The 21,797-nt window shown below is 40.5% G+C and overlaps 2 protein-coding genes across 5 annotated transcripts in view; one reads left to right on the forward strand and one right to left on the reverse strand.

The window, feature by feature from the left end:
* Positions 1-8,691, reverse strand: part of LOC309632849 (uncharacterized protein) — a 100,183-nt gene extending 91,492 nt beyond the window's left edge. For all 4 annotated transcript variants that reach the window (XR_014247085.1, XM_082400825.1, XM_082400821.1 and 1 more), the window contains exon 1: positions 3,823-8,691. The gene's annotated coding sequence lies outside the window, so the exon portion shown is untranslated. The remainder of the gene's footprint in view (positions 1-3,822) is intronic.
* Positions 8,692-8,802: 111 nt separating this feature from the next.
* ATF3 (activating transcription factor 3) overlaps positions 8,803-21,797 on the forward strand; it is a 102,521-nt gene continuing 89,526 nt past the window's right edge. Inside the window, exon 1 of the mRNA XM_082400689.1 lies at positions 8,803-8,939. The gene's annotated coding sequence lies outside the window, so the exon portion shown is untranslated. The remainder of the gene's footprint in view (positions 8,940-21,797) is intronic.

The raw sequence follows: 21,797 nt of genomic DNA on the forward strand, positions 1-21,797 counted from the left end.
ATGGCTGTGTTGTGTGTGCTATTGGGAAAGGGATTCTGAGTTGGTTACTGATATTCAAACACCTGCACTAATTAGGTATGTTCATCTGGTATGAGTGGGGTGAACTTTGATAGACATTCCAGGTGAGGGGGGAAAAGATCCAGGGGTAAAGCTACTATGCGAAACCTAGAGTGGGAGGAAGACATTGTGAAATAACATTAAAAGCATGAGCTTTGGAAATCAAATGGATCTGAATGATAATTTATTTATTAACCAGATATTTGGTCAAATATTATTTTGGGCGTTTCTGTGAGGTGGGTTTTCAATGAGATTAACACAAATTGGTAAATGACTAAAGTAGATTGCCCTGTATAATGTAGGTGGCCCTCAGTCAGTTGAAGGCCTGAAGAGACAAAAAGGCTGACTCTCCTCCTAAGAGGGAATTCTTCCTGCCTCATGGCCTTCAAACTGGAACATTGGCTTTTTCCCGCCTTTTGGACCCAGAATGGAATGATACCTTTGGCTCTCCTGGGTCTCCAGATTGCAACTCACCCTGCAGATTTTGGGACTTGCCAACCTCCATAAGCAAATAAGCCAATTCCTTATATCCTCATAATAAATCTCTCTATATATGTATATATTATATATACACACACATATATCCACATCCTATTGGTTCTGTTTCTTTGCAGAACCCTAATACAACCTGGGTTCAAATCATGGCTGCTTCTTAATAACTGTGTGACCTTAAGCAAGCCCTTTAACCTCCCTGAGCCTATAAAATGGAAATAATTAAAAATCCATTTAGCACAGGATCGTAACAAGGATTAACTGAAATAATTTCACAAAGCATTGAGCACAGTATCTGACACATAGTGATCAATAAATGGAAGTTGTTGTCGACATTATTTTTATTATTATTATAGAAGGCTCTCTTTTGAGGAAAAAATGCAGGTAAAACAGGACCTAAAGATATATTTTTGGTGAGGGTGGTAGGAACGTGTGTAGGAATTGTCAAAGCTTTACCTAGTCAACAGCAAAGAGTCCCTTGTTCTTTCCTTCTAGTGTTCTCCCCTATTTTCACGAAAGCTACTTCTCTGTTTCATCTCTCTCATGTAACTCTTTGTATGGGAAAATTCAGCTGAACCACTTTCTAAAACCCTAATTAAAATCTTGTTAAAAAATCTTCCAAATATACATCACTTTTTCTTGACTTAAACACAGTGGATGTAAAAATGTGGCCCTTCTGATTTAGGATGTTGCAGTGGTACTGAGTTTTTACAGAAAATATTACTGTAATGCACGATGTATTTTCAAAACTAAATCTCTCATAGCAATTTATTTTGCAGTCAGCCTTTCATAAAATTAAGTGTGGCATCAATTCCAGTTTACTAAGAGTTTTGGCTAGTAACGCTTTACTGTAAAAATCCCCTCCCTTTGACAATTTTAAGGAAGAGAATATCTTCATTTTATATTCTTAAATCTTTTCTCAGGATAAGCATGAAATATCATTGTGCAGAAACTGCTTCCATTTCAAATGTAAACATTTCATTTAGCAACCAGTCTTAACTATCCACAGATGCAGCTGAGGTTCTGAAATTCCCATTTTTTAAAAGAGTAAAGACTGGCCAACTCCTCTGTGAAAAGAACCTGACTAATGGCGGTGTGTGGATTAGTTCTGGCCTGGAGAGCAGACAAAGTTCTATCATCTTGAATCTAAAACTACAGCACAGTACTGAGATCCCAAAATAACTTAAGAGTCTGGTCATTGGTTTTATTTTCCTTGGCTCCTTCCTCATGGGTGGTGGTGGTGGGACTGGGGGAGAGGTTAAGGTGGGCCTGGAAAAGAAGGGAACTGTGTCCCCTACAGCAGCAATATAGGTCCACTGCCCAGTCCTCTCAACTATAAAAAAAACTCTCCCTTCCCAAAATGGGCAATCTGGTTTGGAAAACTCACATTTACTCAATGAAACAAAACTGTAGCTCTTACTACATGCTAGCCCTATTCTAGATGCTAGAGATACAAAGATAGATACTAGTTCATAGCCCCAAGAGTTCAGTCTAGTGGGAGAAACATGTAAGTGAACAATCACAGCACAGTGAACAACCGAATAACAGATGTGACTCAAAGAAAGCAGGGACAACTTGGGGAAAGGGAAGACTTCACAGAAATGCTATCAGGCTGTCTTCAGGGTGCAGGTGGTCCATTCCAAGGTTAAGTATTTTTAAAGCAAGAACTCAATTTCCAGACTAAAAACGTTAATTTCTGAACGTGAAAACTTTACGTTCAGGTTCTTATAATCTATTATATACACACACAACAATAACCCACACAAAGGGAAATTAGCTCAGTTTGAGAACATGATTCATCATCATTCACACCTGCTCAATTTAAGTTCCTCCCCAAATACGCATTACACTGAGGAATATGTGGTAGCAACTCCCCAAAATTAGGACAGAGAGACTTTTGTTCCTATAGAATATAAAACATTACGCATACCTCTGGATGTATTCAGTTGTTGGATTGTAAACTGTTAGTCCTTTTTAAACTCTGTTAAGATGGATACAGAGTAAGGAATAATGCCCTAAACTCTTGCAGTTTCCATATTTATATCTGAAAAATCTCCAATTTACCAAGGCCAATGTGGTATTTCTGGAAAAAAAAAATGAAAACTACACATTTGATTTATGGATTTCTGTCATTCATTCATGTCATAATCCTAAAAGCTACCTTTATTCCACAACTTTCCACCATTTCTTTCTAAGAAAAGGGCATACGAAAAGGTTTTTATTTTTAAGGTCATAGCCTTTAAAAACTTGAAATATAAATTTGAATGATCCAACAATTAGAAAATGTTCCCCTACTACCATCTGACATTCCCAGCTTATCATTCTATTTAATATTCTTTTGTAACATCTAACACCCTTCACCTAACAAGGTCAAAGGTTCCTTGAACACTGTTTTATAAGCTGCCTACAGAGACAATCCCTGTGAAACCTGAGGATGCCACACCAACAGAAAGCAGGTCACTGTGATACGGCAGACCGCTCCGCAAAGTCAAAATTGTAGTTCACTTTACGCTGACAGCTTCTTTCCAGAACTCCCTCCCCGCCCCCGGCCTCCCCCCGCCCCCAAAGAACGGGAAAGTGTCGATTTTATAAGACGTCTGGCACTGCTTTCTTTAAAACGAAGCGTTTATCTGATTCCTGGAAGGTCACCTCGGTAACTCCCAGGGCTCAGGATGCAGCGCCTGGGTTTTTGATCATGGGCGTTGGCTCCTCAACCGGTGACCTTCAGGCCTCTGTGCTTAGCCCGACCCCTGGACGGCCTTCACACCACCGAAGGCACCATCCCTACCACTGCCACTTATTGAGACACGGCGGCTCAGTGGGGGCCCGGCCGCCCCCCCAAACCACTGTTGGCGACGCTGGCCAAGCCCGGGGCCCCGCTCAGAAAGGCTGAGCGACCGCCCCACCGAGGTCACCTAGGACCGACGCCCCGATGGGCTCGGTCCACACCGCCTGCCCAGAGCCCTCGCCGAGCCCTCTTCTGACTTCAGTCCACACCGCACCCCATCCACCAGGTAACTTTTCAGAACCCTGGCCCTCTCTGGGAAGTCCCGAGTCGCATCCAGGAGGGAACCCCAATTCGTTTATTGAACGCCTACGCTGAGCTCAGGGCTGGGCTGGCACGCGGAGAAGACCCTTCGCCCTGGCCTAAGGAAGCGCCGGCGTTCCAGCGGCTCGGGCCGGGACCCGTCCTCCAGGAGGACCAACAACGGGGCAGCAAGGGACCGGGAGAGCCGCGCCCCCAGCCCCCATGTCCCTTCTGCCCGCCTTTACCTCGCCGGACCCCACCAGGGCAGCCGGAGCTAAAATTAGAAACGAGCGCGACGCGCGCTCACGTGCACTCTGCGCAGCGGGGCCAGGGCCGCTGCCCGGTGAGTCACGGCTCCGCCCCCACCCGCCGAGGACGCGCTGACGTCAGCCGCTTCCCCGAAAGGTGACGTAAGCGCGCCTCGGGAAGGCCGCTAGGCGAGCCGTAGAACGTTCACTGAGTTTCGATGCCTTAAAGGGACCAGTCCTCAGATCGTGAAAGACGTGGGGAGATGACCCCAATCGCCCATCCGTAGAGTCGGAGCCCTTTTTATATCCCTTTGTACTGAGAAAAGTTGATTGTTGAGATAGGGATGAAAAAACGAGAGCAACTGAGCCTCACCGGAGGCTCCCAGAAGCCCCAGAACCTCCTCCTGGAAGCCCTCCTTGATTAACCAGAATCTGATCTTGACCCAAAAGTCAGAAAGTTTTCCGTGGCCCTTGACTTCCTACCCCTTCGCTTATAGCCTCTGCCCATATGCTTAACACCTCTACTGATGAGAAAGACTGTGGTTTGAATGTTTATTGATGTAATTCATCAACTTGGGCCAGCTTGGCCCTTTTGTCACTGTTTTTGACTGTATCCAAACTCTCTCATTAGTTGTGTGACCTGAAACAAGAAACTCTAGATGTGAAATTTGTGAACTGGTATCCAATCCTCCTTTTATGCTTATGTTGCCTGTGGAAGCTCCCAGAGGTAGGAACCCTGTCCAGTGCTTCATCATTCAGTACTGTCACATCCTCACAGGGAGCTAACAATTCACTGAGGTTTACTATGTGACAGATATGTTCGTTATCCTCCCTCCCTGTCTCCTCTCTGAGGTGGATGTTATTGTTCCCATTTTACGGATGAGGAAGGAAATCAAGGCACAGCAGGGTTAAGTATGCTTCCCTAGGTTACACAGCTAAAGACTAGCAAACTGAAAGTCACTTCCAAGTCAGCTGGACTCCAAGTCAATGTTTCTGGTGATAAAGGTGAGCTGTGAAATGTATGTTTTGTTCTGGGTGTATTGAGTCCCATAGAACAGCTTTCACCCTTTAATGCATCCCAGTGCTTCTGAACAAGTAACTCAGAAGTAACCCCCTCCTGAAGATGCCCAGAGCAGGAGGGCTGGGCCTCAAGGCCTGGCAGACAGTAAGGTTGGTGAGAAGGCGCTCCCTCTCAGGTGCCTGTCCTGTACTTGCAGGACCCTGAGAGCAAGTGCCTCCTTGAGGTTTTTGCCCTAGGCATCTCACTCACCGCACCCTAGTCCCAGCCCTGCCACACCTACCCTTGACTGTTTTTTCTCTCTTGAAACTAGAGAGGACATCCTGCTTACTGCAACCTGGCCTGGCACACTAGTGGCCAGTTCTACCCAAGAGCAGAAGAAACACCTTGTTTCTCCTGCATCATAATCCCCTCTCTATAAAGCAACAGAAAATTTCCTATTGGAACAGTATAGTCATGCCAAGAACAAATGAGATGACAACAGCTTCTTAAAGTTTTGAGCAAAATAATGCTGCCTGTGTACTGGAAATGAAGCCACTGTTACCTTCTGACAATCATTATTGGTCCTTGGCTGAGTGTCACAAGCCCATCCTCAGGCCACACCTGCCAGATCTACCAGGAGTACCTTCCTCCCCCCAGCTCACCCCTCAGTGACATTTAGAACTGACCCCTCTCCCCTCATCCCAGGACTCCAGCCAACACCAAGCTCTCTTCTCTTTGTGTCCCCTGCTCCTTTCCCCTTGATCATGCTGCTGAAGTCACTGCCCACTGCTCTTCCTGTTCTCCAGGTTTTCTGGAGCCTGTGACCAAACACCTTGTGTGTGCTCCCATCGCAGCCTTGGCAGGAGATGGAAAAAACCACAGGCAGCCTCAGCTGTGGGCAGTGGCTTCTCCCTCTGTATTGGGGCTGGATGCACAGATAAGGAAGCTTAGAGCAGTATGGGACCTTCAGGCCAACCAGGCCAGCCCTTGTTTTACAACTAGAGGACTAAGGTCCAGGTGAGGTGACGTGCCCGCGGTCACATTGCCTGTTATGTAGAGTCCTAATCACTTGACTTCCAGCTCACTGGTCTTTTCATGGATCACACCTCTGTTATGAGCCTCAGGTGGAACAGTGAGCACAAATGTGCGTGAGAAACTAATACGTCATATACATGATGGGAGGGAAGACAAATAGTGACTTGAAATAAATAGAGATAAAATTGTAGGGCAGAATTGGAGAATACAATTTCTGAGGACCTCTGACTACTTCCTCTTCTCCTTTCCTCTCCTTCCCATCCAGCCTCAAGATAGGTGAGGGGGTTATTCCTCCTCAAACCTAGGAACATTTCCCAATGGAATGACATGATGAGATGGACTGCCATTTTTAAACCTTCCGTAATCAAGATCTTGTGTGTCATTTCAGGTTTTGATTTTTTATCTCCCAGCCCTTACTTCCCATCATTTTCCTATCCCCAAAGCCCCATTAAATGTTGTTAAGAGCCGTAAATGTAATTGGCCACTAATGTGGAAGGATTGTGATCTCCAGCAAACAGCCCTAGCAAAGAAAGGAGCAGGAATCCTGGGTCTGTTCCCAACCGTGCAAGTGACTCACTGGATGACACAAAGTAAAGTGCTTCTTTTGTGGGGGGAGAAACAGGGAACACATCTTCTTGCCTGACAGAGGTGGAGGAGGCGTGGTAGGGAGCCATTGGGCAGGCTCCCAGGGTAGTGGAAGTTCAGGGGTCCCTGGGTAGACCCAAGTCCATAGTGACTGCTTAGCAATGGCTGTGGGGTTAGCCCTGAGCTCTGTCCCACTGGAGCACGAGCCTCCAGAGGAGCCACTAAGATGGCTGGGCCAGATTATGGCACTTACCCTTCGTGATATCATCCTCATTGGTTAGGAATGCACCCTGGTTATTCCTAACTCCACTTTAATAACTTGTTATAGATCTGCCCTCCAAGAATTTATTTGAAACTTTCTTTAATCTATTTTTATTTCAGCCTGTACAGCCTTTTCAGGCAACAAGTAGGTTTACCATCTATGTAAAAGCACCAAAACACAGAAAGGGCTATATAAGGGTTTTATAATAATAATAATTTTATAAATATAATGTTATATGTAATAAATATATTAGAATTTGATGATGCTAATTCAGATGGTCTCACAGGCTTATTTTTAGTTGCTCACTATGTTTGTCTTTGTTTTTACCTCCACACTCACACACACAAACACACCCCATCAAAAATCTTTATTAATGGAGTGGGGTGCTGTGATGGGTGTGATTCTGCATACAAACTCACATAATCACATTCAATGTCCTCTAAAGACTTACCATCTAGGACCAACATATAGTAGGTGCTCAATAAATACTTTTGGGTGGTTGGATGGCTGGAATTAAAAAAAGAAAAAACCCATGTGGTAACTGGTGAGACATATTAGGAATGACTGTATTGGGGGCTCTAGGGCAAACACGAGAGTATGACTGGCATGGAGGGAAAAGGGAATGTGTGATTTTTTTGGCAGATGTGCACGTGTGAGCTCTCCTCAGATTGCCCTAGTGCTAGTCCTGGAGGAATAGTTGGTTCCCAGGCTGCCAAAATGATGCATAGACAAGGAATGCCAAAGTGGCACCCCCTGACAGGCGCTGTGTGGGTGGCAGTAGTGAGGAAGCAGGTATGAGGTCCAGAAGAGAAAGACCAGGCCCTGCGGCTATCTCTATTTTTAATATGAACCACCGTAGAAGTTTTAACCGCAGGTGATCCAGCAGGTGAATGGACAAATAAACTGTGGTACATCAGACAATGGAATATTATTCAGTACCAAAAATAAATAAATAGAGCCATGAAAAGACATGGAGGAACATTAAATGCACATCACTAAGTCAAAGGAGCCAACCTGAAGAGGCTATGTACTGTATGATTCCAGCTACATGACATTCTGGAAAAGGCAAAGCTTTGAAGACAGTAAAAATGTGAGTGCTTGCAAAGGGTTAGAGAGGAGGGAGGCATGAATAGGGGGAACACGGGGGATTTTTAGGGCAGTGAAACTACTCCGTATGATATCCAACGATGGAAATGTGTCTTTATACATTTGTCCAAACCCACAGCATGTACATTCCCAAGAGTGAATTGTAATGTAAACTATGGATTTGGGGGATTATGATGTGTCAGTGTAGGTTCGTAAGTTGTAACAAATGTACCACTCTGGTACATCTAGTTGGGGAGAGTGTGGGTAAGGGCAGATAAGGGGCACATGGGAACTCTCTGTACTTCTGCTCAATTTTGCTATAAATCTATAACTGCTCTACAAAATAAAGTCTTTTTTTTTTTTAATACAGGTGAGGTGATAACACCCTTCTGTATGTAGAGTTCAGTCCACACTGGAGTCACAGAGACTTGGGCTGGCATCTGAGCACCACCATGACCAGCTCTGTAACTATGGGAAAGTTTCTTAACCCCTCTGACCTCAGTTTCTCTAACTCCACAGGATTGTACTGCCTTCCTCGGAGCATTTTGAAAATTAAATGAAAAACTATATGTAAAGTGTCTAACCCAGTACTTGGGATATACAAGTAAATATATGCAACCCCTCCCCAATTCCTCCCTTAATGATTATGATTATTAAACATTCTGATGGTTACTAATTTCAAAGTCAGGCCAGTGGAGGAAAGCTGTCTTGAGTGAAAGTGACCTTCTACTAGGAAGGGGATCTGTGTGTGGGAGTGGGCATGTGTGTTCTCATATGCTCAGTCACAGATGCTGGCCACAGAATGTCAGACGTGGCCTTGAGCCCAGGGACGCAGCATCAAGCCCCTCACTCAGCTTTCTCCCGTGAAAAGGTCAGGATGATGGAAGGCTGTCATATTTAGATGATGGCTCGTAGGGAAGCCTCGATGGGTTAGTCACCTATGATATGACATCATATTGCCACTCAATATAGTAACAGCTGTTGGTTGCTTTGGGGGGCAGGGGGCAGGGTCAGCTTTTCTTGACCAACCATGCCTCAAGGATAAATTGGATGGGACCAGACAGGGAGACATGACAAGTGGAGAAATTCTCCCCTGAATAGGGTGTTCCACAGCTTCCTAAGGATTTTCGGCACCCACCTCAAAATGTGAGTCTTGACTTTTCTTTGTTTTGGGGGCTAAGCAGGGGAAATGCCATGGGAAAAAGGTATTTGGTCAGGAAGCCTCTAGCTGGAGGGATACCCAACACAGCCAGGGTCAGCCCCACCCTGGAGAGGAGTGGGAAAGTGAGTTCCGCGCACCATCACATGATATCTATATGCCACCCAAAGAAGTGGTCCGAGGGTAGGGGATTAAAAGCCCTGGAATTAGGGTGCTGCAGAATCTCTAGGTTGGATTAGGCATTTTACCCTCCCAGGTTACATAACTACACTGGGGCCAAATCAGCAGCCCACTGAGGCAGTGATGTCTCAGCCTTTGAAATGAGCCTGGATGAAGCCATGGTTTGAGGGTACCACTGATCAGTGCCGTAGTTAATCTGGGGTACTGATCAGTCATGCCATAATGGAAAGCCACTGGATGTGGTTAACCCCTTCCTTCCAGTGAATTCTCCTCCTTGACGTCTCTGCCTCTTGCGCGGTCTTGTTCTTTGGGGATAGAATGCTTTGTATCAGCAGCGTAGATGCCTAGGTTAACTGCGGAGAGCGGACTCTTCCTGTGTCTAAACTGGAATAAGTCCAGAGTGAGGAAATAATGGGGCTGGAGAGAAAAAGCCCTGGACCAGGGGTCAGGAGACCCTGTTTGGCAGCTGCTTCTGTCACTTTCTGAGCCTGTGACCTTGGGTAAGTCACTGCCTCTCTGTAGATTTTGGTTACTCCTCTTGTCTGTAAAGGTATGTACTCTCGGGGGGGGGGGGGGGGGGGGAGGGGTCCTTTAACCCTAGCTGGCATTCTCCAGTCCTCTAGGTGTGGATTCCCTGTTCTGTTGTTGGTGGAGTAGAAAGGGCCCCACTGTCTGAGTGTGTAGCTCTGCCACGCGCTGTGCGACCTTGCACAAGGACACCCCTTCTCTGAACCTCAGTTTCCCCACTTATAAAATAGGGGTTTTTAGTGGGAAGCAACCGCGTAGCACAGGGAGATCAGCTCTGTGCTTTGTGACCACCTAGAGGGGTGGGATAGGGAGGGTGGGAGGGAGGGAGATGCAAGAGGGAAGAGATATGGGAACATATGTATATGTATAACTGATTCACTTTGTTATAAAGCAGAAACTAACACACCATTGTAAAGCAATTATACTCCAATAAAGATGTTAAAAAATAAAAATAGGGGTTTTTGTGAGACATGGGTGAGATAATGAACCTGGAAGCCTCTTCGGGAGGCACCATGTAAATGTATTTAAATGATTTCCTGAGTTCCCAGGGGGAAGGCAGGCTGAGAAGGGGTCGGTTGGGGTTACTGGCAGGTTGCACTGTGACCGGGGCTGGGAGAAGGGGGAGGTGGCGGTGTGGTAATCCAGGCCCTGAAACCTCCAACCCTGTCCTACTCGGTTCCTCTTCGCGTCCCAGCAGCTCGGGGACGGAAAACAATTGAGAGGTCGTAAGCGATGCTGAGAACAGCCCAAGAGAGTGGCTGCAAACTCTTCTCTGAGGGGTCGCGCTGCTGGGATGGGCACAGCGCCAAAGCAAAGAGGCCGAGGGGACCCGGGCCAGGGTCTGGAATCCGCGTACGAATGAGCCCCCTCCCATTTCCTATGGATGCCCCAGGGTCATAGTCCTGCGCCGCGCACCTCCTCGGCTGCCCGGGATCACGTCCTATGGGTGTGAAAACAGCTCCAAGGGGAGCCCTGGAAATAACATCACGGCTGTATATTCACCAGAGTGACCTGTCTCAACTCATCCCTGCGGGAAAATCACAGCTCTTCTAGAGAAACTCTCCAAATTCCTGTTTATTCTTCACGTAAACGGATTAACCTAGGGTTGGCGATTTTACTTCGACTCTCCCTTTCATGTTGCAGCGAAAATGAAATCGACGACTCCTTTGAAGCCGTTCTTTGAGCCATATTCATGATTTCTCTTCTCTCCCACCAAAAGGGCGTTTCTCTCTTTTTGAAATTTTTGTTTTTGAAGCCTCAGGCGCTGAGAGGCTGGGAGGAGGCGCGGCTGCCATAGGAGCAGCGTGCTGTCCCCCTGCTGACTCATCTGACGTTAACATAATTATGTTTGAGGAGTCAAAGTGATTTTCAAACTATGAGTAATGCGCGGTATTAGAGAGAATGTTTACAAGGCAGCGGGCATTTCAGCACACTGAGGGAACCAGCTGCTGCTAACAGCTGAAAGGAGTGAAGGAATAAGAAAATGCTCTCAGGAAAAGAACCTTTCTTTCTGGGTTCCTCTTCTTTGGAAAGGATTCAGATTTCTTGAAAGGCAGGTGAACTCAGAGTTCCCTGAGAAAGGATCCAGAGCTAGCATTTTTTTTATCTGAATACCCGGATGTCTGATCATTTTATATGAAAGCAAACTTTTTCATAGTCTTAGTTCTTATACACCCAACTCTAGAGAAAGATGGATTTAAAGATTTCAGCAAATTTATTTCTTAAAGCCGATTTATTGCCAGTATTAATCATCATCATAATAATCGTCTAAAGTTGTGTGAAGAAATGGGCTACTTCTTCTAAGACAGGCGTGGGGATACAAATCATTTCCTGAATTTTAAAGATGGGGAGCAAAAGCCCATGGTGGGTGGTGAATACCTTCTTAAAGCTCCGTTGTCTAATTAGTAAGAGAAAAGTTTGAGAGCCATTGAATACCGTTAGCCAACTTTTAGACCTCAGGAGAGAAAAGCTGAGCTCCATTCCTGTTCCAAAGCTGTGTCTGTCCCTTGCCTCTGTTTCCTGGTCTTATAATGGGAATATTAATAACACTTGTTTTGCCTGCCTAAGAGGATGAGCCTTGAGCTCTGGGAGGGTAGGAACAGTATCTGCCCACCCCTGTACCCCCAGTGTCTAACCTGGAGCTTGTGTATAGTAAGTGCTCAGTAAGTATCTGCAGAATTAATAAATGAGACAAAAGCTTTGGACATCAGAACTCTGTTCTTCTGTTTATTTGGTCTTCTTGGCTTTATCTTCTTGCCTTTAGTTCCTTCTGCCCAGGGCTGGGGGGCTCAGCAAGTGGGGCCATGCTTAGAGACTCATCTACTGAGGCACCAGCACGAATAAGGAAAAATAACTGCTCACATCCTTGGGACTAACTGCTAAAATCAGATGGAAGTAGAACGCTCAAGTCAGAAACTCCTTTAAAAAAGGCTCACTCAAAAACATGGCAGTAAATTTAACTTGTTTATATGTTGGAGGTACATCAGGAGAACTGTCAGGCTTAATTTCACCTGCTGAACCTTGAACTGAAATCATCACTGCAGGTGTAATAACAATAAAGTCAACCTAGTCTGGGACATTGTGATGGCAGGTGAAAGATAAGTAGTTGGACTGGATAAACCCTTGAAAAATAAAAGTTCCACTCAGATACATGCTGAAAGCTACAAAAGAAAAGGAGAAATCAGGAAAGGTTAATCCTGCTTTTTTTTTTTTTTTAATTAACTAATTAGTTAATTTATGGCTGTGTTGGGTCTTCGTTTCTGTGCTAGGGCTTTTCTCTAGCTGTGGCGAGCGGGGGCCACTCTTCATCGCGGTGCGCGGGCCTCTCACTATCGCGGCCTCTCTTGCTGCGGAGCACAGGCTCCAGACGCGCAGACTCAGTAATTGTGGCTCACGGGTCTAGTTGTTCCGCGGCATGTGGGATCTTCCCAGACCAGAGCTCGAACCCGTGTCCCCTGCATTGGCAGGCAGACTCTCAACCACTGCGCCACCAGGGAAGCCCCCTGCTATTTTTTTTTTAATGGGAAAAACACTCACTTGATTTTACATGCGAGAACAGATTTCCAAATTCTGATAAGGACTTCAAGATAGCTCTGTTCTCTTGTTCTTTCCGTTCCTGCTTCAGATTCTAGATCGTTTGTCTCCTTCTTTTCCCTCTTCCCTCCATCCCTAAGTTAACTCCTTCCTTCTGTTCTGGTTCCCAGGTTGCTTCCCCCCCCCCAGGCATTCCTTCTCATCTCATAAACTGTCTAACGGTTTCTAAACAACTGTCATTCTCATGGTGAATGGTCAATACTGTAAGGGTTTTTTTTTTTTCTAATGTAAAAAGAACATGTATTAAACTAATTATAAATAAATTGTTTGCAAATAAATTGTTAATTATTTTTAAGCTACCAAGCTTGATCACACACAGAAATATTTCTGTTCACTTAGGAATGTCTTTGATGAAGCAGTAAAAATTAATTTTATCAAATCTCATCCCTTGACTACACTACCTTTGAATGTTCTACATTTGCATCATGGAAAAAAAGGGGGTGGCCCCCAGGGAGAGACACACGCTAAGAATCCTAACCTGCCCTCAACTGAGAAGCCCAGATATGTTTTTGGTGGACTATCTGGATTGACTGATCTCTCCTCTCCCCACCCATTGAAATAATATTGTTAGGCTTACTTCAAACAGTAAATATAAACCAATACATTCATGTCTAATCAATCCAAAATGGTTGTAAAAGAGAGTCAGGATATGTGGTCCTATACCTAACATATGAAGATGATGCCAGGAAAGAAAACATGTGGGCTCCCAGTGGCTGTCATTTGGTGCTTCTGCCCTAGACACGCTCTCCAGTGGGGTAAATCCAGGCTGGGAGCACTTCTAAGGTTCTGAACTTCCATTGCTCTTTCTATCAGAGCTGCAAGTCCAGGACAGTCTTGATTTCACATGCTCTACTCCACTGTTCCTGTACACTAATGCTTGCCAGGCTAGGAACCCTAATTTGGGTTTGGATGACACAGTCACTGTTCGTTAAGGCATCTCAAGTAAAAAGGCTCTTCACTTTTTTAATTAATTAATTAATTAATTATGGCTGTGCTGGGTCTTCGTTTCTGTGCGAGGGCTTTCTCTAGTTGCGGCAAGTGGGGGCCACTCTTCATCGCGGTGTGCAGGCCTCTCACTATTGCGGCCTCTCTTGTTGCGGAGCACAGGCTCCAGACGCGCAGGCTCAGTAGTTGTGGCTCACGGGCCTAGTTGCTCCGCGGCATGTGGGATCTTCCCAGACCAGGGCTCGAACCCGTGTCCCCTGCATTGGCAGGCAGACTCTCAACCACTGCGCCACCAGGGAAGCCCAAGGCTCTTCACTTTTGATCTTGATTTATTTTATAAATATTTGTAAATAATTTAATATTCATGTAATAGTGTTATTAAGTTAGTAGCAGGTTGCTGAACATTTGAGATCCAAATGTTTAACGTATATTCTAAAATAAACTTCAGCTGTTTAGACCCCTCATAGAATAAACTCATTCTAATTTTTCCCCATATTCCCCCTTTATATCTTTTCCCCTTCCTTCCCTCTATTTTTCTCTCCCTCTATTTTTCCTTCCCTCCCTTCCTTCTTTCCTCTTTCTTGTGTTTTGTTTGTTCCTTTTCGTAGATATCTTTCTTAAAAAATATATCTAGAAGAAGATAAGAAAAACTAACTAAGGCACCTAGGACTGGATAGGGAGTTTTCATCATATGCATTTTTTGACTGTTTCAGTTTCTAACATGTACACATATACTTTTTCCCAATTAAAACAAAATGGTCAACCAAAACAGTGTTTTATACTCTTTCTCTTTTCATTTTTTAAAATGTTTTTTTCCCTCAATTCTGATACCAGCCTATTTCTTCTTCCCAGAACAGCTTCCAAAGGGAAATGGGGAAGAAGAGAAGGGAGGAGGTTGACAGGAGCTAAATGCCTGTGTGTCCACAGCACAGATATTAAGGGAATGGGTTAGCCTAACAGGATCAAGGAAGTTTGGGCCTCTTTTCTTTTTTTTTAAACTCAAGATGTTTACAATATGTTTAAACATATTTCCACATCATTAAGTATTTTACAACATCATTTTAAATAGTTGTACAGGAGTGCTGAGTTAATTTATTATCTTTGTACTGTAATTTATTTAATTAGTACTCTATATTAAACTTTTGGGTAATATCAGGTTTGTCAATATTACAAATGGGGTTGTAATAAATTAAATTTATTAAATAAATATTCTTGTAGCTAAATCTTTGTGCATAACCATTCTTATTCACTTTAAATATCTCTTTTCAAAGGAGAAGAAATATATTTCTCAAAGGAAAATAAATCAAAGAGTATACAACTTCTAGGGCCTTTGATATATATATATTGCTCTTGATATAATTTTAATTTTAATCTTAATTTCTGTAAACATGAAATTTCCACCTGTTTGTTAGGTTTTATTTCCTATTTATAAACTTTCTGTTAAGAGCCGTTGCCCACATATTTGTTGGTATCTTAATATTTGCAATGATTTAGAATGTTTTATGCATGTAACAAATATATAGACAAAACCCTCCTTTTCTAATATTAAAAAAGAAAAATCATCCTCTGGCTTGATATTTGTATTTTAATGTTGGCTATATTTATATATTTTTTGACACACAAAAGTTTTTAGTTTTAAAGTAATCAAATCTATCAATATTTTCTTTTCTGAAGAATGACCCTTTCCACATAGAACTTTGAAAATTGTTTCGTATTTCCTTTTTCAAAGGTAAAGTTTACGTATATTACATATTTACAGTGAAATGCACAAATCTTAAGTGGATGGTTCAGTGAGTCTTGACAAATGACAGAGGCATAAACCTACCAAGATTTAGAAATTCAAAGGGTACGGGGTTTTTTTGAGCTGATGGTTGCATATATTGATGAATATATATTAATCATTAATATTAACATATTAACATAATATTAATCATGGACTGTACACTTTAAGTGGGTGAATAGTATGGCATGCGAATTATATCTAAATAAAGCTATTAAAGTATATATATAGAGAGAAATTAGCATCATGCCAGAAAGTTCCGCAGGGTCCTTTCCCAATAAATCCTCACTCCCACTCTACACCAGAGGCAACCACAGTGTTTAGTTTCTTCATCGTCAATTAGTTTTGCCTGTTTTAGAAGTTTATATAAATGGAATCATACAGCATGAACTCTTTGGTGTAAAGCTTCTTTCACCCAACATAATATTTAAAAAATTCATCTGTGTTGGTGTGTTTCAAGTTTCTTTTGGTTGTCAAGAGTAATATTTCATTATGTGCCTATATTACAGTTTGTTTATCAATCCTCTATTTATGGACATCTGGACTATTTCCAGTTTGGGGCCATTATGAGCATTCTTGTACATGTACTTTTATGGACATACGCTTTCCGTTCCTTCCGGCAAATACCTAGAGGTGGAATTGCTGAGTCATAGTGTGGACATATGCTTTCATTTCTTTGGGGGAAATACCTAGGAGTGGAATTGCTGAGTCATAGAATACACATATATTTAGTTTTATAAGAAACTGACAGACTTTTTTCCAAAGTGGTTGTATCATTTTTTACTCCCACCAACAATGCAAGAGAGTTTAAGTTGCTCTGTATTCTCACCAACTTTTTTTTTTAAATAAATTTATTTATTTATTTATTTTTGGCTGCATTGGGTCTTCATTGCTGCGCGCGGGCTTTCTCTAGCTGTGGTGAGTTGCTCCGCGGCATGTGGGATCTTCCCGGAGCAGGCCTCGAACCTGTGTCCCCTGCATTGGCAGGTGCATTCTTTCTTTCTTTATTTTTGGCTGTGTTGGGTCTTCGTTTCTGTGCGAGGGCTTTCTCTAGTTGTGGCAAGTGGGGGCCACTCTTCATAACAGTGCGCGGGCCTCTCATTATCGCGGCCTCTCTTGCTGCGGAGCACAGGCTCCAGACGCGCAGACTCAGTAATTGTGGCTCACGGGTCTAGTTGTTCCGCGGCACGTGGGATCTTCCCAGACCAGGGCTCGAACCCGTGTCCCCTGCATTGGCAGGCAGACTCTCAACCACTGCGCCACCAGGGAAGTCCCTGTGTTCTCGTCAACTTTTGATGTCCATGTTTTTATTTTAGTCTGTCTGTTGGGTGTGCAGTGGTAGCTTATTATAGTTTTAATTTACATTTCCTTGATGACTAAAATTACTGAACATTTTTTCATGTGCTTCTAGTCTTTTTAATAGTTTTGTATTTATATCTAATTACACCTATTAATCCATCTAAAGTTATTTTTATTATAATTTGAGGTAAATCTCTAAATTTATTTTTTCTAAATAACCAATTAACCCAGTATAGTTTATTAAGTAATAATTTTTTTCCCTACTGATTTGTGATGCTTTCCTTATCATAGACTAAGTTCTTGTGTATAATATTGTTTCAGAATATCTATTATGTGCGATTGATTTGAACATTTATACATATGTTCTTGTGGCAGTTCCACACAGTTTTATTGATACTTGCTTCTTAAAATTGTTTAATACCTGGCAGGGCCACTGTCCCATCATTCCTTTTCATGTTCAACATTTTCTTTGCTGTTTATACCTAATTATTCTTTCAGTAAACATTAGAATGATAATGTCAAATTCTAAAAGAATCTTATTGAGATTTTTGTTGAAAGTATATTGAGATACAAACTAATTTGAAAAATACTGACACTGTTGCCACAGAACAATATTCAAATTTTCTTCTGTATTTGTCAGTAACATTCTGTAGTTTTTGTTATATGGATCCTTCACATTCTCATTAAAGCTATTCCAAGGCATTTAATAGAGGTTTTCCGTGTCATCACTGTTAATTTTTACTATTGTAGTTTGATTTTTTTTATTATACTTTCTAACTAGATAGCATTTCAATACAGAAAAGCTACTGACTTTTGTGTCTCTTTTGTATATTTAGCAGTTTTCTGCCAGTATGTATACTATTTAATTGGTCAGAACTTTCAGTTAAAAATCAAATAAAATTGGCAATAAACTGTATCCCTGCTTTGTTCCTGATTTTAATAATATTGCCTTAGTATTTCATTCTCACAGGTGGTTTTGACTGTTTGAAATAAATATTTTGTTAATGTTAAGAAGGAGTTCTTAAATTTATGATCATTTTTTTAATAAGGACTAGCTCATTGGATCTCATTTGGATTGAGAGAGAATCTCATTTGGATTTTCTTTTTAAATTGGTGGATATATTATACTATTGGATTTTTTCAAATATTAAGATGTAAAACCTTTTCATTCTAAGTTAAATCCTTTGGGGGATATTCTTTTGATACTCTGTTGTCTGTTTGGATTTCTTCTCTATGTTCATAATTTAGATAGGTTTATTATTTTCTTTTTTTGAGCTGTCTTTTTCAGGTTTTGACATCAGGGTTATCTCTGTGAAGTAAATTAAATAGACTTTCAAAGTTTTTCAATGTTCTGAAGTAATTATTAAAGCATAGTAATTATGTATTCATTAAGAGTTGAAAGATTTTCCCTATAGAGTTTTCTAGGCCTAGGCATTTTTCCTCTGGAGGGATTTCTTTTGCTCTTTTCTTCCCTTAGTTTCTTCAGCTGTGATTACTGTATTTAGGTTTAATACTTCTAATTTTTGTAATGTGTGTATTTCCAGAAGATCATTTCATCTATGTTTTCAAACTTATAACTTATGATTTTGCTAAGTGTTCTCTTATTTTAAACTATATCCTCCTCATCTGATGTTGAATCCCTTTTTTATATTTCTAATTTTATTATTCACAGGTTTTTTCTTCTTTACTTTCTCTAAAGTTTGCCTATTTTATTTTTTTTTAAATAAGCTCTTGAATTAATTTTATAAACTTTCCTATATTCTAATTCATTTAGTTTTGGTTTTGCCTTTATTCTTTTTCTTTCTCTTGATTTTTAAGGGATTTTATTGTTGTTATAAATCCTTGGGTTGAAGACTTTCATTTTTCCTTTCCTTGAAAATAATGAAAACATGAAGACTGTAATTTCCCCTTTCAGTATACTTTAATAACATTTCATAACTTTTAATATGGGGTGTTCTCATATTAGTTATCTTCTAACTGCCATGTTCTTATACTTTAATTGTTATTTTGTTTTAATTTCTGTTTATGAATAGTGTTATTGCCCTGTGATGAAAGAATTAAGCTTGTGTAATTACTGCATCTTAAATTATCTCCTATTTATGGTTATATGCATTGCAAATAACTTCTCCTGTTGTGTAATTTCTTTCCATTTTGTTTACATGTCTTTTTTCTTGTGCATAAGCTTTTGTCTTAATGTAATTAAATATATACCCCTTATTTGGTTGTTTGTATGTTTGTATATTATATAAGAAATCTTTCCCTACTTGGTGATGATAAATGTACTTTCCTATATTTTCTTCTCAAAGTTGCAAGCTTGCTTTCACATGTAGGTCTTTAGTCTTTATGGCTGGGTGAGTAGGAGTCTGATTTCTCTTTCTTCCCACATGGATAACCAGTTGTCTAAGTCCTACCATTTCCCCCCATTGCATTGTGATGCTACCTTCGTTGTACAGAGTTTCTTCATGTGTATAGGCTATTTCTGGGATTTTGTTCTGTTCCATTCATCTATATATCTGTCCCCTAGGTCAATACCAGCATGGTCTTTAAAAATACGTAAATATCTAAGAAGACAAGTCTCCCTACCCTCTTCTTCTTCAGAATTATCTTGACTCTTTTTGTCCCTTTCACATGAATTTCAGAATTATTAAGAATCACACACAAATAAACACACTTTTTGAGGATTTTTAAAATTAAAATTGCAGTAAGCCCATAGATCTATATGGAGAAAATTGACATTTTCATGTTATTGAATACTCTAAACAGTGGACATGATATTTCTCTAAATTTATTTTGGTCTTTCTTTATATTGTTCAATAATACTTTTATAGTTTTCTTCATAGAGGTCTTATACTCATTTTAATAAATTTAATGCTAGGTGCCACATAATTTCTACTATGGTGAATAGAATTCTTTTTTTTTCCTATTATATTTTCGAATTAGTGACTACTACTAGGAGTGCTAGTGATTTTTGTGTGATTTTTTAATCTAGCGTCCTAGCTGAATGCTTTTTAATGCTAAGAGTTTCTCTGTGAATTTTTTTGAATTCTTTATGTAGACAGTCACATTTTCTGCAAACAAGAACAGTTTTCTTTCTCTTTCCAGTCCCTGTCTCTCTCCTTTCTTTGCTATTGCAGAGAAGATCAGTCAGGACCCTCAGCACTATGCTAAATACAGACTTATAACTGGTATCCTTATGTTATTCCTGACTTTAATGGAAATGCCTCTAAAATATAACCAGTTGGTATAATATTTGTTTGTAGAATTTTGGTATATGGCCTTTGTCAGGTAAAGAAAGTTGCCTTCTATACCTAGTTTGCAAAGATTTTTCTTTAACCATGAATAAATTCTGCATTCCATGGATGGTCTTTTCTGCATTTATCAAAACGACACTAAAATTTTTTTTTTTAAAGGAGAAACTTTTTTTCTCTTTTAGTCTTTAGTAGGTTTTCTAATTTTGAATTATACTTTCAATTTGAGATTAAGTCCTATTTGGTCATGATGTTTTCCTTAAGATTTTGTATTTACATGAAAAGTGAGATTAAATTATAATTTTCTTTACTTGTATTTGTCTGACTTCAGTATCTCAAAAAAATAAGTTAGATAATCCTCTTCTTTTTTTCCCTCATTCTGTGGAACAGTTTATTTTTTTGTTTCTAAACAGTGTTTATCTATTTTTTGAAGATCTGGTAAAACCATTTGGGCCTTGTGTCTTTGGAAGAAGGAAACCTTTTGATTAACAGTTTAATTTCTTTAATGGTTAAGGCTTTATTCTGATTTCATCTGAATAAATTACCAAAATTTTATTTTTTCTTAAAAAATAAATTATCCATTTCTTCCACATTTCCATATTTATTGCCATGAAGTTTTTAATAGCATTCTTTTATTTATATTTACATCTCCATTGAATCTATTTCTAACCACTTTTTATTCCAATTTTCTGTTTGTGGGGTTTTGTTGTTGTTGTTGTTTCTGTTTTCTTGATAAATTTTGCTCAGGGTTTCTCTATTTCTGTAAGTTGTTTCAAAAAATCAACTTTGGGTTTTATTCATCTTCCCTAAATACTATATCTTTAATTTTTTTCTCTTATATTTATTATTTTCTTATTTCTAGTTTATATTTTTCTACTGTTGCTAGTTTCTTAAGTCAATCGCTTTATTTATTTATTGAATATATTTTTAAGGTATTTAGTATCCTTATTTATTTATTGAATATATTTTTAAGGTATTTAGTATCCATTGTTCTCTTGACCACAACAAAGGCTTCAGCACTTTTTGGTTACCTGTTGAACCCTGCTTCCTATCAGGTTATTTTTGTTTCAGAGTTGTACTTTCACTCTTTTTAAATATTTTTTTTTAAGTTTTTGTTTTTGTTTTTGTTTTTACAATCAATAGTTAGCTATATTTGCTAAAATATAATTTAGTAGTTCTTTTAGTGATAGTCTATGACTGGTAAATTCTTGGTCTTGGCATGTCTGAAATGTCTTTATTTGTCAGGGTATTGAATTCTGGACTGACAGTTACTTTCCCTCTGCACTTTGAACATATTATCCTCACTGTCTTCTAGAATCTACTGTTGTCATGAGAAGGCTGCCATCAAACTAATTTTCATTCCTTTGTAGGGAATCCATCTTTTATCTCTGTTAACTTTGGATTATCTTTCTCCTTAATGTTCTGCAATTTTGCTACCATCTGTTTAGGTATGGATTTATTCTTATTTCCATGCTTGGTACCCAAATGTACCTTTGATTTGAAGTCTTCAATTCTGAAAATGTCTTAGCAATGATCTCTTTAAATATTGCTTGACTGTCCTTCCCTCCTTTCTCTTCCTTCAGAATTCCCCTTAGATAATGGTCAGTCGGTGCCTCTAAATCAATCCTCCACATCTCTGAATACTTTCTCTTCTCTGCCTGGACTCTGGGCATGTTCCTAGCACCCCTTTCCACCTCACTACTGTGCTCTTCAACTTTATTCACACCAGAAATTTTCTCATTCAGGGCATCTTAAATTTCAGTGATTGTATT

This window comes from Balaenoptera borealis (genome assembly GCF_965194805.1).
Source record: "Balaenoptera borealis genome assembly, chromosome: 1".
NCBI classification, from domain to species: domain Eukaryota; kingdom Metazoa; phylum Chordata; class Mammalia; order Artiodactyla; family Balaenopteridae; genus Balaenoptera; species Balaenoptera borealis.